General features: G+C 41.8%; 1 long non-coding RNA gene across 1 annotated transcript; it reads left to right on the forward strand.

Moving 5' to 3' along the window:
* Nucleotides 1-8,325: 8,325 nt before the first annotated feature.
* Nucleotides 8,326-9,743, forward strand: LOC116216628. The gene is made up of 2 exons (XR_004159767.1): nt 8,326-8,489; nt 9,552-9,743. It is a non-coding gene; the product is annotated as an uncharacterized LOC116216628 (long non-coding RNA).
* Nucleotides 9,744-11,950: the final 2,207 nt, after the last annotated feature.

The following is an 11,950-nucleotide window of genomic DNA, read 5'->3' on the forward strand; positions in this document are numbered from 1 at the left end:
GTAATGCACAGGGTCTGTGGCCTGCTGACAACTTGAGAACAGTGCTTGGTGAGGTCCAGTCTCCAATTCCCACTATAGTCTATCACCCACCTTGTCTAGTGATGGTTGTTGCAGTGATCAAGGCTGCTGGATGCAATTTAGGAGGTGATTGCCCCTTCTCCATCATCAGCTGTAAGGCGAAATGTAATTTCTGCCTGCCTGATTTGCTGCAGAAAGAGATTTCTGGTGGGGAGGATATCACAATCCAGGCTATGTAGAAAGGGAACACAATCTCTGCTCCAAACTTGTGAATCCAAGCTCCAAAAATGCAGTGACATCCACAGCAACACAGCAAGCTTCCAGCATAGATAAAAATCTCCTTAGCCCCTGATACTGCTCTGACACCACCTGCTCATTAATGGTACCAATGCCTGCAGAAGCACAGAGACGTGCCCTCCAAAACCTCTGAGCTGGGGTCAGACAGCAGCTGATGTTACTGCCACAGCCGAGGATCCCTTGTGGCTTCTGGAGCCTCCGTCTGACTGCTCCGATGCTACCACACAAATGTTCCCCTCACACAGCAGAGATGTTGGGATTTCTGGACATCTGCTCACTCTGCAAGAGCTGCTGTCCCACTCGGGCTGCCCATAAATTACAGACAAATGTGCTTCAATCAAGAAATCACACCACAGCGGAGTCAGAGAACATGTCCACAGAAACTCAGGGAGCTGGAAGCCTCTCCCTCATTGGGGATGTTTTCTGAATGTGCTTTCTGCCATGGCTTCTAATGTATCTCCCTTATACCTAACAGACCCACTGCAAAAAATGGGATTTTTTTCTCTTAATTTATGAATGCAGTTGGGATGAGCTGTATGGGTTCACAAGTTTGGTTAAAGCATTGGCATCAATGTTTGTTGCATGGCTGTGAAGGACAGGGAGCACAGAGGATGGGGAAAGAAACCAAGAATAGGGAACAAGAGGTTTCTATCTTAAAAAAAAAAGGAGTAGGAAGCAAGAGTGAGGAAAAAGCAGAAATTTGGAAAAGCAAGAGATAACTTCACTGTACAGTAGGTATACACATACCAGCCAAATGTTCAATCAGTTCTCTCAGTCCTTGTAGGCAGAGAGCAGGCATTCTTTTAACTATAGACCATATATATGCAAATTAAACCTGCAGCAAACTGAATCACTTTGAGAAGAAACACAGGAGATTAAATTACAGGTAATTGGGTTGAGATGATTTTAGAGGAACGAAAGTTTCAGTGCATGGCAGAGATGATGGCCCTCTGTTTCCTTTGCTCCACAAACTGACTTTGTTCTTGCTTTGCCCAACAGTCTGTGCTGTCTTGTGGGGCTGGTCAAAGGTTTTCCAGCACAGGGTACATCTCCAAAGGACTGTAGGACTGCTGAGTGTGCTCTGCAACCAGTATTTGCTTGCTGCATGCAGCAAATCCCTATGCCTAGGCTTGTTTGGACCCACAATCTCATAATATATTTCTGCCAAGGTGGTCAGGGACCTCCTGAACTTCTAAAAAGGGACGGTGATGTTGTTGGGCTGTTCAGTTGGGCAAAAGAAGAAAAAGGAGAAATTGAGAAACTGTCTACAGTACCTTGAAGGTCAATGATAAATGCAACGGAGTTCAAGTTTTCTCAGTAGTGCAGAGTGGTATAAAAGAAATAAGTGACTACAGGCTGCAGCTTGAGAGGGACAGCAGGGAAAATGTAATTTTATGAGGAACATAGTTCAGTACTCAGGAGGTCATAGTGAAGGGCTGCTCAAGCTCTATCTTTGGACATTTTCAAAATTTGGCCATTAAAGTTGTATCTGACCTGATCTAGAGTTGGCTTTGAGCAGAAGGTTGGACAAGAGACCTCCAGAAGTCATAGGATCATAGGATCATTAAGGCCAAAAAAGACCTCCAAGATCATCTAGTCTCTCCTGACCATCATGTCTATGATACTGGGACCATTTCCTCTCAATCTCAACATTTATGTAAAAGTTTGTTTGATTCAGCCTTGCTGCACCAAGCTCCCAACAAGTGCTTACTCTTGGCAAAATGCAGCTTTTTAGTGTTTCAGCTTCCCAAACTTTCCTGCTTTCATTATTTTTCTTTTGAAAAATAATATCATAGTGGATGGAACTTCTGGCAGGCAATAGAATTTCTTCCAACTTTGACATATTAACAGAAAACATTTTTAATTGTCAAAAATATCCAATTTATGCATTCTGGAGATAGCTAATAGAACAAATTGGATTGAGGTTGAGCAGTATGCAGTTAGACTACTGGCTGGAGTATTTAATTTTAATTTAAGTGTTGTTTTCCTTTTGTTAATAAAATATTCAGCCTTTAATGCCACATAATAAAACAACAGCTGGAAAGCCAAATGACTGGTGGTTCCAATTCTGCGAGAGCATTAAGAAACCCGTAACATTTATCAAGTGCTGAAAGCTAACACATGATTTGTAAAATCTGTGATTTAAATTGAGTTTGATAATATAATCCCTGAGACACAGAGCATCGAGGTTGGGTAAAGTTTCTCTGTAAAGCACTCAAAAAAGCTAAATAAAAGCAGTTGAGGTCAGTGAGTTTTTTAAAAAAATTATATCATAAAAGCGATCTACTCCTAATTCATAACAACCTTTCTCTTTTGTTAGTCCCAAAATGATGAAAAGCTGTATTTTTATGGAACAGAAGAGAAAGTCTTTTTTTTTTTTTTTTTTTCCCTTTTATTGAATGCTCTCGAGCTGAGCTTAGCAGAATTTGATGTACTCAGATTTAAGCCCAAGTCATATGCTTCCTGCAGGAATCCCAGAGCAGTATTCTATTTTTTCAGGTGCAAAAAAACCTTTTTTATTTTATTTTATGCGATTATTCACTCTGGTGACATTTAAGGAAATGATGTTCAGTTTCCCCATTGTGTACAAAACCTTTCCCTTTACAGCAAACGTTATCTGCTTTTTCCTAGCCCTCCCCCAGCCAGGGCAGTAGGTGATGATAGCCTGCCACAGGCTGCCCTGTGCTGTGCCCTATCCCTGGAGATGCTCAAGGCCAGGTTGGATGGGGCCCTGGGCAGCCTGAGCTGCTGGGGGCAACCAGCCCACAGAAAGGTTTGGGGCTGGATGATCTGGAAATGCCTCAGGAGCTGGAATGCTAACAAAACGACACGCCAGAATTTAATGAAAAGCTGTCAAACCTTGGCAAAAGGTGACAAAAAAAGGGTCACACTGTAGAGGGCAATCGTCCTGGGATATGGCAATATCAGAATTGCTCTTCTCCAGGATCCCTACCCAGCACCAACAGTGACAGCACTGATTCCAATGTCTTTTCTCCTTATCTAAATAAACTGCTATATTATCTGTTGTTGTCAAGTTTGTTGTTTTGGCAACTTTTGATGTTATTTAAGCAACATTACTGTTGTTTTAACTCTTATACAATAATATGTGGTAAAACTGTTGTCCTCATTGAGTCCTTGGCTTGTGACCTGGTAACACATTTGTGGTGTTTGCTTCCTAAGGAGGCGAAATGGTTAAATCCCATGATTTCCCAGATACATCTCTTGAGACTGTTTGGCTTTCTGATTGCTGCCTGAAGGGTTACAGCTCTTGTAATCTGGTGCCTCAGGAGAGGTGGCTGTGTAAGTACATCATGTTTCCACGATGAAGGTGTTTCTCTGCAAACTGTTAACTGCTTGTTTCTGAGCTGGGAATAGAGTTCTTGGCAGCAGTATTTCTTCAGGCTCTTTGCTATATACAACAGATCCCCACAGAGTCCTTCGATGCCTCTGAGGATTACAGGCAGGGGCTGAAATATGCTGTTATCTTTCTCCTTAAGTTTTTTACTCCTTCTGGGAAATACGGCATTCCTTGTGAGAGCCAGAGATTCCAACCTCTGCCTCGCAGCTCCTACTTTGTCTGTTGTTAGGTCACTGTGCTACAAAAAGGAAAACTGAATATGTATCTATGCTTGAAGTATAGAATTGTGGAATCATAGAATAACTGAGGTTAGAAGGGACCTTAAATATCATCCAGTTCCAACCGCTACCATGGACTGGGTGTCCCCCATCAGCTCAGGCTGCCCAGGACCCATCCAATCCAGCCTTGACCACCTCCAGGGCCACAGTGCCCTCTGAGTGAAAATGTTCTACTTAACATCTAGTCTAAATCTCCCCTCTTTCACTTTAAAACCATTCCCCCTTGTCCCATCAAAATACTTTGTATATGACTATTATATGTATGCATGCCAGACACGAAGAGATAAATAATGGGGAAGAAAAAAAAAGCTAATTGTAAAATTCCTATTGCCTGTCCCAAGGGTCCTGAGAGATTCTGTCAAGATGCTCTTACATTACAGTCCAGCAAATAGTGCTGGAGTGCCTATGGCTGAGACCCAAAAAGTGCAGCAAAGTGTCAAGTCTACAGGGAGAAATCATCATGGTTCACATAAGCAAAGGAAGATATACCAGGATTCATTTACTGCCTGTACTATCTCTTTCCTCCCAGTCCATTGTGATAACAAACCAAAGTGAGAATGGAAGTCCATCCATAACAATGCTAATACATTGCAACAGGCAAAATGGCAGGTTGGGAGAACAAAGAGCAGAGACTGTGCAGACTCAGGCATGCCCTGAAAGATACTGACATTAATCCAGTATTCTTTTAAGTTGTGCAGATTTGAAGGCCTTCAGCATTTTTAAGAGACTTTGCTTCTGTGGAAGCAAAGAAATAACAACAATAAATGGGGCATCATCATTGGAGAACTGACATGGTGACAACAAAGACGTGCTAAAGTGGCAGAATAGTGTTCAGAAAAGGCACTGTTATGATTATGTAAAACTGCAAACATTAGTGACCACAAACAGAAGCTTCTGAGCAGAGGACAGTGTCTGGTTTTTGCCAGCTCTGTACAGAACCACGGCATTTACAGCAGTCACCCACTGAGATGGCACAATGAGGACTGCCCTGAAGTGCCTGGGATCTCTCTGCCCTCATTGAAATGGGATTTGGAGGGAAGGCAAAATGCCAGTAAGTGCCAAGTGTTGTTAGGCTTGTATCAGAGTCTCCAAGTTTGGGGATCTGAAGCAATCACTTCAGAGTTCAACACAGAGACCTAGAAGCCAAGGTGGGTCTGTAACCTAAAAATACGGACATGTGGCCTTCCTCAGCCTCCTCCCAAAAAGGCTGAAGCAGCAAACAGAGCAAGACCACTGCCAAGAAAAGTAAGTTAATACAAACCACACATCACTCCTGGAGCAGGCGGCCTTTTGAACAAGAAAATTCAGGAGACAAAGGCAATGACAAATATGCCAAACAGCAAACTTCCCACAAGTGATAGTTTTCTTCCTTTTGTGCTCTTTTTGGCTCGAATACTTTGAAAGGGTTAAACAAATTGTGCTCAGAAAGGATCAACTCACTCTTAAAAGGCTTTTGATAAAATTCCACACTGAAGGCTATTGAGAAACTTGGCTATCCAGAGGTGGAAGTTAAAGTCCAGTCATGGATTAAAAACTAGCAAAGAGATAAGAAGAAAAGAGGAGGAACAAATGGCCAATTCTTAATGTGGAAAGAGATTAATTGTGGCTAGCTGCAAGGAGAGGATTTCAGACTGGTGATGTGTTTATTCAGCGTCGGCCAGCCAGGTGTTATAACACTGCTAGCTCTGAATGTTCAGGATAGCCAAGAACAGGAAGGTTAAATATAACCTGAAGGAAAATCTAACTTAAGTTTAGTGTCCTGAGAGGCAAGAAGACTGTAAAAAGACAACTTGGTGAAAGAGGCAAAGAAAAGTCTTGACACAGACAGGCATATACAGACCAATGCTGAAAAGAACAGAATGAACACTAACCTGTTGTCACAGAGACAATAATTAACATAAGACACCAGAGTTAAAAAGCAAACAAGTGAGAATGAGAAAAAGAAGTCCTGAGTGGCACATGGCACTTTATTTAGATTAACTGTGCCACCACACGCATAACCCGATGCATGCCAGTGGGTAGGAGCAAGGCAAGACAGAGACCTCCATGTAAATACGGCCTACACAGCTGTACATAAATTACAAGAACCCTCCATTGTCCTTCTCTCAGTTACAGTCACTGCACTCAGAAGAGGTACTATTGTAGTTACCATTTGCTTTTGGAAATCTCTCACTGGAGAAAAGTTTTGTAGAGATCATTGCTTTCTTTGATACTGGATACAAATGACAACAAATTCACTTTTACTTGCTACTCAGGAATTTAAAAACACTTTACATATCCTAGCAGCTGAAATTTCATGGCCATCCTCGTACTATAGCTAATAAACCTTATTGCCTCCATTTGACATGGAGCATCACTGCAGTGCAGAGACATTACTACACTCAGTATTAGCTTGGGGCTGAGATACTTATTTAAACATATTTGTTTAGTGTGAGATGACACATCCACAAGTGGCATTCTCTTCTATCTCTCAATAGAGAAAGTCTTGATAAATACTTGAGGCTAATATTATCTTTTAAAAGGTCAGAGACTTGTTGAATCTGTCCCCTCGCAATTAGTGCCAGAGGCAGAAAAAGTCCCCAAAACTCCTGGCTCCCACTGTTACGCTCATGCACAAGAGTCCTTACGTATCTTTGAAGATGTCAGCTGGCACTTGCTCCTTGGAGAAATTCTTGAAATGTCCTGGCCAGATAAGAGAGCATCATCTCAGACGCACATCCACCCCTGGTGGGATGGAAAACAGATATGGAAATAAATATACCTTGGTTAAATCCGTCAGATGCAAAGGGAAACAAAATAGAATTATAAAACCATAGAACCATAGAACATTCTGAATTGGAAGGGATGCACAATGATGATCATGTCCAACTCCTGTCTCCACACAGGACCACCCAAATTCTGGCAATCCATCTCGAGCTCCAGCAGCTTGGGGCTGTGACCACATCTCTGGGGAGCCTGTTACATTTTCCAACCACCCTTTTATGAATAATCTTTTCCTAATACCCAATCTGATCCTCCCCTGAAATAGTTTCATGCAATTCCTTCAGATAACAGTTCACCAACTGAGGGTTTCAGGGGTCCCAGAGACCATCAATGGTGTTGAAGACAGAGGCAAATAAGTTATTAAATCTCTCTGATTTCTCTGTGTCCCCATTTGTAAGGTGACCATCCTCATCGAGTAAAAGGCCAATATTATCTTCAGCGTGCATGTTATTTCTTCTGTGCTTACTTCAATTTTTTTTCTTCTCACCTCTGGTTCTTTCAAAAAGGTATATGGAAGGGGAACAGAACAAAATGGACACAGCAATTGAAAAGCAGATTGTTTCTTTCCTAGGGAGGGCTCATCTCTGGCTGCTGCTAAATTGTTTGGAAAGATCATGGATTCCCTTGATGACAACATTACAAGTTAATTAGGTGCACAACGTCAGATAATTAGGTGAATGCAAAGAGGCAAAAATTGAGAGCTTTCCTGTTATAGGAAATCTCAGACAAATTATTTGCTGATTGGACCAGCTGGATTTCATTGTGGATTAAATTCTTCTTCATACTATACATGCTGAATACATTTGATAAATAGCAGCGATACTTATTCATCTAACATGAATATGGTGTTCTAAAGATTAATAAGGCTTTGCCAGAGGACCTGGGCTTGCTTTCTTGACATATGCATCAGAAAGCAAGCCCAGGTCCTTTCTTTCTGTCAGTCCTGCCTCACAAGGGAGTGGTGAAAATGACCTCTGCAATGGTTGAGACTTGCCCTGAAATAGAGAGATGAATTACTTATGTTGGGTACAACTAATCTCTAGAGCTTTCACTTCATCATCATCATCAGCAAGAGGGGTTTTTCTTAAACACTTTGTCTCTCCCTGACCTCAAATAGATCAGTAGGAAAATTACTGGATTAATGGAGAAAGAAGATACGCCAGAACCTAAGGCTGCTGATCATGTACTCTTCCTCTCCTGCCTTCACACACTCTCCAACGTGCTCGTGTAATACAGCTGACTAATTACAGCCAGGAGTCCACGTGGGCATCCTTATGAGCAGGATAAGCATGCAGAAAGCAGGCTGGTGAACTACATCATTCAAATGTGCAGTCGCAAACATTCAAACATGAGCTGAATATGAATGGGCACCACCAGACACTAGCTGTCTCATTCCAATCAGAAGTAATTCAAGTGGCAGGTTTTAGTAACTCACTAACGATTGATCTCAGGATGAGCAGCTAAAGCTTCAGCTCATCCCATCTAGCTCCGAGGTTCTGACTGCTGTCCCAAGTTAAGAGTCTTACTCTTTGGTTTTTTCACAGTCACAGGACATAGTCATAGTTAAAGGCACAGCGTCACAGTAACTGAAGAATCAGAAGGAATCTTGGCAGAAGGTTGGATAGTCCATCCCTTTCTCCAAAGCCAGGACCAGAGTATGTGTGGAGACATCTGGGAGTGTGCCTAGAGCTGGATGCCAGCAGTGGTGGTGTGGAGCTTATGTGGCACAGTATGAGCAGCCCTGGAGAGGCTTTCTCAACACTGCTGACTGCCCAGTAAGCATCATACAATGCAAGGTCTGAGCCAAGTCTGAGGTCTCAGGAATAATTATTCTGTTATTAGGTTTCACTCAATTGGGAAAAAATATGTGGTTAGGAAAAGCACTTATCTATTTGCAATTCTAAAATTTACCTTTTGCTTCCAAACGCCACTCGGCATAGCTCCTAAAACATCAGTATTGACATTTACACATTTCCCTACATGGTGAACAACATCAGTTTTATTGGAAACACTTCTTTTGCAAGGCACTTGTCTTCTCCAAACTCTCTAGAAGCTACCTCAGAAAATGATCACAGAATCACAGAATGGTTGGGATTTGTAGGGACCTCTGAGTCATATCCAGGAGGCTTTTGGAGATCTCCAAGGAGATAATCCACATTCCTCTGGTCCCTGTGCCAGCACTCTGGCACCTGCCCAGCACAGCAGAGATGCCTAATGGTCAGGGGGAGCTATTGGTGTCCAGGCTGTGGCTAATGCTTCTGGGCCTGGCCCTTGACACTGCTGGGGTAAGAGCTGGCTCCATCTTCTTTGCACCCTCTCTTCAAGTATTTATAGACGTTGATAAGATTTTCCCCTACATCTTCTCTTCAAGAAGTGTTTCAACAGCACTCTCAAACATGTGCTTTGATTTTTAGGTAGTCTTGTTTGGAGCCAGGAGTTGGACTTAGTTCTTGTAAGTCCCTTCTAGTTTGGTAAATTCTACAATCCTTTGATTCCCTAGGCTAAATAACCCCAAGTCTCTAAGCTTTTCCTCATAGAAAAGGTGTTCCTTTCCCTTAATCATCAGTCATTGAACTCTTTCCAGTTACTCCATGCCTTTCTTGAACTGGTGAGCCCAGAGCTGGGCACAGTGTGGCCTCATCAATGTTGGGTAGAGAGGAAGGATCATCTCATTGACCTGCTGGCAATGTTTTGCCTAATGCAGCTCAGAATACTGTTAGACATTTTTGCAGTAAGGACATGTTGCTGTTCAACTTGGCGTCCACCAGGACCTCAAGGTCATTTACTTCAAAGCTGCTTCCCAGCTGGGTGGCTCTAGCATGTTTGTTTTCTCCCAGCTACAGGATTTGGCATTTCTACTTGTTGAACTTCATGATAGCCAGAAGACCTCACCCTTAAGAACAAAATGTCTGCACAGCATTTTTCTGGGAATTGGCAGCTCCGATCCAGCTTGGTACATCCTGTGAGAGCACTCTCAGAGCTACAGATTTTCACAGCATTCCTAATATTAAAGATATGAATTCCTAATATATATGGACTGGATTATGTCCTAATATATATGGACTGGTTTATGTTCTGGAGGTACCTAATGTCCTATTGAATAAACATTAAAAGGAAAAAGACAATTTAAGGAGGTCTGACCTACCTTCACAGGTCCTCTGTAGTGCTAAACCAAAATGACTGCAAAGGGAAATTCAATACAAGATGAATTGGATTTGTCCTCCCAGGCTAAATATCTAAAATCTCATTGAAGCAGTGCCTACATTAGGCAGTGATTAATTACTGCCATTCCAGGAGAAAGGAAAATATGAGAGACAGTGTGATAGACAAATACTCAGTAGCTGACCTCAGCGGTATGCTGCGTAGATTCACTTTGGTGCATGAAACATCCAAGGAAATAGTTCCAACAAGGAAAATGCAAAATCCATTCTGAATCCCACTACTGACACCACAAATAACATTTATAGAAATCTGTCGCTGCAGAAATGAGGCAAAATGAGCCTCTTATTCTTTCTCAATCAGTACAATGAAGTCAGATCTCAATAGGGCCATTTTGCATAGTGAACCAATTAATCAGCCCAGGCATCAGATCAGACAGGAGATTTTGCTCATGTTAGGGGCTGTCAGCACACTATAATGATGAAACTAGCTAAGTATGTATGGAACTAACTTGAAAAGAAAGTGGTACCTGACAAGAATATATTTTCTACTCAAAATGCCTGCCTGAATGTAGCTTTGCCAGTCATGCCAAACCTCAAGATGCTTGGAAAATGCATCAGGAAGAATAATAAGTCTGCCCAATGCAGATTGAAATAGCCAACACTGTTTTGAGAAAGACACAAAAACACAGCTACTCATCCAGCCATCCTTCACACCACCAACTCCTCAGATACCAGAAGCATCTTCTGAAAAACTCTCTAGATATTGCCCCATCTTGGTTTCTCATTCTTGGGCAGGAAATAGAGAAGGTTAAAGACACCACATTTCAGCAGCACAAAACAGCAGACAAAAACAGTGCAATTCTCAAAAGAGTTCTAGACCACAGCGTAGCAGAAGGACTCCTGAGCTTTTACCAAAGGACAGCCTCAGTAGGAATATACACAAGAGCCACCTGATTCTGAGATGTAAGTACATGGAGTGATAGCAGTTAAAGGTGAGCAGAGGCCCAAGTCCAAATGTTCAAGTAAAAAAATTCTGCAAAATGATTATCTGTAATCACTCAGACAGTCGGAAAGGCTGCAGCCTTTGGTTTGCACAAACCTGCTCTTTCTAAGTGGGAACTGCTCCTCTAGGTACCTTCAGAGAAATATTTCAAGGCACTCTTTTCACATCTCTAAGACTTGTCTAAGACTTGTTCCAATTTGTAGGGAGGAAAGTGCCTATAATTGTCATTTTACAAGATGAAGTTCTTCCTTTGATTTTCTAACACCATTCAGTTCCTTTTCACAGGCCCTATAGCATGACCCCTCTGTAATCATTTTGTTCTTTGATTCAGTGATCCCAATTCTTTGGTGCTTATCAGAACTTTCATATAATTTGGTGCTTATCTTAAAGATCTAGCTCTCAGGGCAACTGATTATAGAAGAAAGCCACATTTTATTTAAAAGAGTGAGTTTGTAATCCTCTGTGTTAAAGAGCAAACGTAAAACACAGATCAGAAATATCCCAGGAGCTTGCAAACCAGAAGACAAATTGAAGTAGTATTTCTGTCTGTGTCTCATTACTTTCAAGTCCAACTTAAAATGGTAGAATCTTGTAAATCTTATAAAATGGCAATTATGGGTGATTTCCTCCATAGAAATTGCTTGGTACCACACTGATACAAGCTTCAGAGGAGCCTAATTCATGATTTCTGAATATTTGAAATTGGCACTGCTGTATCTTGAAATATGTAACCACAGACATTTCATTGCCTGGGTCTCACTAATTGGGAATTGTATGCTATGTGACTGTACGAAGACTTCAGTCTCTGTGCTCCTCCCAGCCTTCTTCCTCAATAGTACACACACGTACTGAATACACGTACTTCCACCAGATTTTAAAAAGTCATTGTACTGAATCAAAGGCACTACTGTTGGGCAGCCCGATTTGCCCTATGTGTCCTGCACTGCTTCATAGGAATCTCTAGTATTTTATGTTTGGTAGTTTGCCTGTTTTGTCTTTGTGGACTCCATATCCATTGTCATATCTGCATCCATAATAATGATTCTGTGAATTGTGGCTTTGGTTGTCGGCA

The sequence above is a fragment of the Meleagris gallopavo genome, chromosome 4, assembly GCF_000146605.3.
Source record: "Meleagris gallopavo isolate NT-WF06-2002-E0010 breed Aviagen turkey brand Nicholas breeding stock chromosome 4, Turkey_5.1, whole genome shotgun sequence".
Classification (NCBI taxonomy): domain Eukaryota; kingdom Metazoa; phylum Chordata; class Aves; order Galliformes; family Phasianidae; genus Meleagris; species Meleagris gallopavo.